Below are 6,532 nucleotides of genomic sequence, written 5' to 3'. Positions count from 1 at the left end.
TTGAAGACCCCCGCTCCCCTGCATCTGCTGGCGCAACGTGACCTAAAATGCTTGTGCGCAAAATGCGCACGTCGTAGTCACCTCTAGTGTTGCTTTTTGTGCAAGTTCTTAAATTAAATTTAACTTATCTGAGCAATATCCAGTGTTGTGGTATTTCAATTAACTGGAATCCAGTGTGCCATGGGGCCCTATTGTAGTGAATCACACCTGAGCCATCATAAAGTAATACAATCTTTATTAGACACGTAAACAATCTGCTAAAGCACATTTTACAATAATCAGTTTAGGGATCCAGATATCTGGTCAGGACACTCCTCACTCTTTCACCTTCACCTTCATTGTCCATTCCTTTTTTGTGACTTTTTATACACTGGACTTAGACCATTGGTTCTTAACCAGAGTTCGATCGAACCCTAGGAGTTCGGTGAGTTGACCTCAGGGGTTCGGCCGAGGTCAAAACACACCCAACTCTTCGTGCAAATACTGTTGGCATATTACGGATACGGCAAAAGCTGATTAATTTGCAGGTGTGTAATTTGTTGTGAGTTTATGCACTGTTGGTTTTGTTCTTTGAACAAGGTGATGTTCATGCACGGTTCATTTTGTGCACCAGTAAAAAAAACATGGTAACACTTTAGTATGGGGAACATATTCACCATTATTTAGTTGCTTATTAACATGCAAATTAGTAACATATTGGCTCTTAACTAGTCATTAGGTACCAATTAATGCCTTATTCGGCATGGCCTTATTAGAACCCTAACCCTCTAACCCTGACCCTAACCCCAACCCTAACCAAATAACTCTAAATTAAGTCTTTATTACTTAGAATATGTTCCCCTAGTGTCCAAATAACTCTAAATTAAGTCTTTGTTACTTAGAATATGTTCCCCGTATTAAAGTGTTACCAAAAACATACAACTTTGTCTTGAATTTGAAAAATAAAACCTTTTATTTTTCACTAAACAAGGGTTCGGTGAATGCGCATTTGAAACTGGTGGGGTTCGGTACCTCCAACAAGGTTAAGAACCACTGCCCTAGACGATGAGTCCGCAACACATGGCAGACAATAACTGATACAGTCTGCTCTGCCAGTCCAAATGCATTTGATGTTTTCCGTAGTCTTCTCTCCTCGGCCAGGTAGAATAGAATAGAATAGAATGAACTTTATTGTCATTATATTTGCATATAACGAGATTAAAGACTCCAACTTAAGGTGTGGTAGTGGGAACAAATATGGGGTGAAATAAATGACATAAGAGGTAAAAAGGAAAAACTGACAATTGAAATAAACAGACTACTATTCAATAAAAATAATAAGCAATCCTGTACAATATACAAAACACTATTGAAATACAAAATCCTGTACAATATACAAAACACTATTGAAATACAAAATACTGTACAATATACAGAACAAGACAAGAGTGCCGAAGTATAAATAACAATCAGTGTCGGAAGTATTGCACTCGAAGGGTAGTATTGCACAGTAGGGTATTAGGGCATGATATTGTGTAGGGGTGAATTATTATTATTTTAAGTTAGAGTTCAACATGGTGACAGCTTTGGGAAAGAAGCTGTCTCTGAGCCTTTTTGTTCTGGCTTCGATGCACCTGTAGCGCCTGCCTGATGGTAGCAAGTCGAACAGGTGGAAGCCAGGGTGTGTGCTGTCCTTGGTAGTACAAAAGCACACGCTACTTTATTTTTTATCACATCCACGAGAGCCCACATTTTTGTTGCCTCTCCTTCGACAAATGGACAAACTTTTTCGGTAAGTACAATCACAGCTGACCTGGACATTCGAAAGTTCTCTTGCCTTCTGAGATAAGTTGTATCCAAAATAGCTGCAATTGCGCGTTTTCTTCTCTTAAAGTATTCATGTGTGATTTCCACAAGTGTCAATATATGTACAAAAATGAGAAACACGGGTATGTCTGGATGACTTGCCTCCATCTTTCCAGTGGTTAGCTCCGGTTGTTATGAAGCTAGCTGTGGCGCGTTCTTTCTGACGTCACTTTCTGTGTGGGGCGTGGTTTTTTTGACTTCCCTTCCTGTCCGAACTCAGTTTGTTAATGCTCAATGAGTCCATACAAAGCTAAGAGCCGGAGATTCAAGAAATACACGGCGCACTTTTCTGTGTAAAGAATTGTCCAAGGAAGGTTATCTTAAATGCTGGTTTAAAGTGTCTGAAACAGGGTTTAGGCTAAATAAGTATTCGTTAAAGGGTTTATCCGGCTTAGTGTAGACATGGCCTTCTACTGGTGCAAAAAAACTTAAATACTTGTACTCCAAGTTGGAAAGGATGATTTCGCCGTTTCGTAGTGAGAAAAATAACTGTTGAGATGCAAACGAGCAATCCTACTGTCAATGCCAACAAGAGTTGTTGAAGTGGAATTTCAGCTCGTTAGAATAATCTCAGCAGTTGTTTTTTTCTTTACAATTCCAATGAGTTCCAACTACACTGTACAGGTAGTGCTTTATATAGACGGAACAACAGTGAGAGGCTGAATGGTTTCTTTGTGGTGACCGCAGAGTGTCACTTGTGGCAAAGCCCCCTGGGAGACAGAGGTCATGTCAAATATCTGCTCAAAGCCGCTCAGTGATGCTTCCAGTTTTATTTCTTTGCCTCATAATAATAATAATACAGCCATATAGCATTACAATTTCTGATGGACTGCACGTCCGCTTGCCTTTTTTTTTTGTGGTCTGTGTGGTGCATACTTAAGCCACGGCCCAAACAACAGTGGCCGTCGCTAAAATGAAAAGGTCCTGATCCATAGAAGCTAGATTGAGGGATAAAGCATTGTGATTAAGATCGTATTAATGGGGCCATAGCAGGCTGGAAAGCTTTAATCAGTGTCTGTGTGCCAGTAATCCCTTTCCCTTCAAGCCGAACCGAACATAGTTTGATCCCCTCCCCTTTCTTGGGTCACAGCGTGCATAAAAACACACACATGCACGCACACACACACAGGGTTGTGAGAGTCCTGGTTTAGAGGTGGGGCATCCTGAAACAGAGAAGCCTTACACTGGGAGAAACAGCTGGTGGTGGAAAGACAGAGATGGTAGATTGCGGTGAATATAAAGAGACAAGGTGAATATAAGATGGTGCAAGTGGACTGATTTTCCTTGGTAAGTTCAAAATAACCTGGCAGCTTCTAATACTGTAGTTGGAGCCCGGTGTTGAAATAATAACTGATGCATCTTTGAGTGTTTGTGCTTTCTTTTACCTGGAAGCATGTCAACTCTAATGTGTTGGTGCATTATGTTATTGTTCTTTTTCGGTAACACTTAAGTATGGGGAACATATTCACCATTAATTAGTTTCTTATTAACATGCAAATTAGAAACATATTGGCTCTTAATTAGTCATTATTCTGCATGGCCTTATTGATTGATTGATTGAAATTTTTATTAGTAGATTGCACAGTTCAGTACATATTCCATACAATTGTCCACTAAATGGTAACACCCGTAAAAGTTTTTCAACTTGTTTAAGTTGGGGTCCACGTAAATCAATTCATGGTAATTATACAACCAGTAAGCCGGTAACACTTTGGTATGGGGAACATATTCACCACTGCTAACCCTAATCCTGACCCTAACCAAATAACTCTGAATTAAGTATTTGTTACCTACAATTAGGGTTGGGTATCGTTTGAATTCGAACGATTCGGATTCTTTGATTCGATTCCGATTCCTGACGATTCTCAATTCCGATTCTTCTTGTACCATCAATGTGTTTGACAGGTAGTCCCTGGAAGGTGGTACGTATTTTAGGTTGAGAGTTTTCACCATATCCCTGCAAACATAAACAAACATGTAATGTTGCTGTTACTGTTTAGCCCAGTATCAATTAGCTTAGCTCTAACATTATTGCTTAACTAACCTAAATGTTGGAGATTCTACCTCTGAAAAGGGATGCAGTCTTTTGACTATGTGTGCACTGACCTTTCTGTGCCACTCTTCCGTTTGTGGCACCGACATCTTCCCCATTGACGCTACGGTGCACGGAGTACGCTGAGCACATCGCGGAGCCTGGCTAGCAGGTTGTAAATTGCCTATGAAAAAATACACGGGCTAATTTGTTAGCTGCCTCAACGTTGGCGCAAAACACATTATTTATTGCATATATATTGTTTTACTGACCGGATTCGGACTGCAGTGCAGTCACCGAGGTGCCAGGCTGGGCGTCGGAGCCAGAGGAAGAGGCAGAGGAGGACGGTCGGCGCAGCGCGTCGAAGACGGGACACACATTTATTTGTACTCCATGAACTCGGAGGTGCTTCATCATGTTCGGCATGCACCCTCCTAAGCACGAAACAGTCTTGTCGCATGTGTTACATTTCGCTGATATGTAATTTTTTTTAGTAAAATAAAGCCACACTTTCGACCGCCGACGCCTGCTATCCATGCTTGACTGACTTGCTTGGCTACATAGGCTCGGCTATGCTAACACTTCCGGCGGTGGGCGCTTCTTCGTTGGCGTTCAGCGGTTTCTTCTTCCGGTCGGCGGACTTATTATTTTTTTCTGGTTGGTGGACTGGGTATTGAAACTAGGAATCGAAATTTAAACTTTTGAACGATTCCGGGAGAATCGGATAGTTAGTCCGGGTTTCAATCGATACGCGATACTCGATACCCAACCCTACCTACAATATGTTCCCCTAATGTCCAAATAACTCTAAATTAAGTCTATGTCACTTAGAATATGTTCCCCATACGAAAGAGTTACCACTTTTTCTTATTTTGACATCTATTCATTTTCTACCGCTTATTCCCTTTTGGGGTCGCGGGGGGCGCTGGCGCCTATCTCAGCTACAATCGGGCGGAAGGCGGGGTACACCCTGGACAAGTCGCCACCTCATCGCAGGGCCAACACTTTACATTATTTACTTTGAATGTTAGTAAAATGCTAAACTAATCCCTAGTTTATTTGTTTTTTAATACAGATGTTTTAAAACTTCCAGGTTAAAAACAATGTTGAATATAAAACAAATCTATGTTTTATTATATCATTTTGCCATCATCGCCCAGTGTTAGGGTCTGAGAATCGGCCTAGAATAATAACATAAGGAAGAACTAATAATACAAATAATAAAGCTTATGAAAATGATATTAAAAAATGCATTTTGTCACACTTTTTTTTACACAAATAACATATAGTTAAAAACATTTTTTTTTTAAAAAAAGGTCAAATGGGTTACACTTGTAAAGCGCTTTTCTACCTTCAAGATACTCAAAGCGCTTTGACACTATTTCCAAATTCACCCCTTCACACACACATTCACACAATGATGGCAGGAGCTGCCATGCAAGGCCCTAACCACGACCCATCAGGAGCATGGGTAGGCTCCCGCATGCTCCAGATCCTCCATCGCTCTGTCTGTTGTATTTCGGGTTCACTGACATAGGAAAAAAAAACTTTTGCGAGATCTCGCAAAACATTTTTTCCCCTCCATGTCCCTTTAGGGGCTCCGTAGGGTTGGAGAACAACAAAGAACGTAACACCAGTGCACTTACATTGTTTTGTGACTCAGCCTAATTTTTTTCAAAGTCTTGCACTGTGGTTTTTTTTATCTTGTTTTTACCTCAACACTCTTTAGCAAAACATTCATGTCATCGTATTACTGTATATCAGATTATTTGCTGTTTTATTGTTTTTACTGCTTTTATTATCATTTTTGGCCTGAGAGCTCATAGTTTTCTTAAAAACACATGCGATGAAATTCTGGGCCCCATGGGAAAAAAAATGTTGCCAATCGAGGGGCCACTGGAATTGTCCCAACTCTACCACCCTAAACAGGTTCCCCTGTGTAAAATTCATGTTAAAATCATGACTTGTGAACCCAAAATTGTATATTTTCTCATCTCACGAGATGAGTGTATCGGTACACAAAATGAATATATATCTTTAAGGAGACCTATGATGATTTTAATATACATTTTAAACACTTCCTTGTGGTCTACATAAAATATATTGGATATGTTTTGGCTGAGGGCTTGGCGTAATGTCTAAATAAGTATACGTCCGCCACGCTGTGACGTCACAACATAGACTAAAACAGACATTGCGGCGAAGACACAACAAACTAATTTCTTGTCTCGCATGGAGAGTTGTTGTTGACTTTAAACTAGTGACTGCACAACACCAAGGCTGCAGAACAGAGACATACATCCACAAAAAATATACGCCACACACACATACCCTACCCCAATTCAACTCCCTTGACGCAAATTCCTTAGAGGTGATGGATAGCTGGGCAGCCCCTGAAGAGCTGCAGCCTCCCACTGTAGCCCCCACTACCTACCCTCTGTTGCAAGTCTTGAGATGTATGTTGTAATATGTATGTGTGCTTTGCTATGGAGGTTTTCTCCCACTCCAGACTGGGCCTCCTTATGAGCGCAGTCTACTTTTACCTTTTTCCCCATCTTTTACGGGGCGCCTTGTGGCGACCCATCAGTGTTCCTGGTGTGTAACCCTGTACACTGTTTGTTTATTTGTTTAATCTTGAACGGGTTTGTGCTGAAA

At 40.8% G+C, this 6,532-nt stretch overlaps 1 long non-coding RNA gene across 1 annotated transcript; it reads right to left on the bottom strand.

The window, feature by feature from the left end:
- Positions 1-218: 218 nt before the first annotated feature.
- On the bottom strand, positions 219-4,460 carry LOC133554525 (uncharacterized). The gene is made up of 3 exons (XR_009807135.1): positions 4,150-4,460; positions 3,952-4,061; positions 219-3,802 (listed from the first exon to the last, which is right to left on the bottom strand). It is a non-coding gene; the product is annotated as an uncharacterized LOC133554525 (long non-coding RNA).
- Between the last annotated feature and the right edge of the window lie 2,072 nt (positions 4,461-6,532).

This window comes from Nerophis ophidion, linkage group LG06 (genome assembly GCF_033978795.1).
Source record: "Nerophis ophidion isolate RoL-2023_Sa linkage group LG06, RoL_Noph_v1.0, whole genome shotgun sequence".
NCBI lineage: Eukaryota > Metazoa > Chordata > Actinopteri > Syngnathiformes > Syngnathidae > Nerophis > Nerophis ophidion.
The sequence above is the reverse complement of the archived record's forward strand: the minus strand, read 5'-3'. Positions and strand labels throughout refer to the sequence as shown.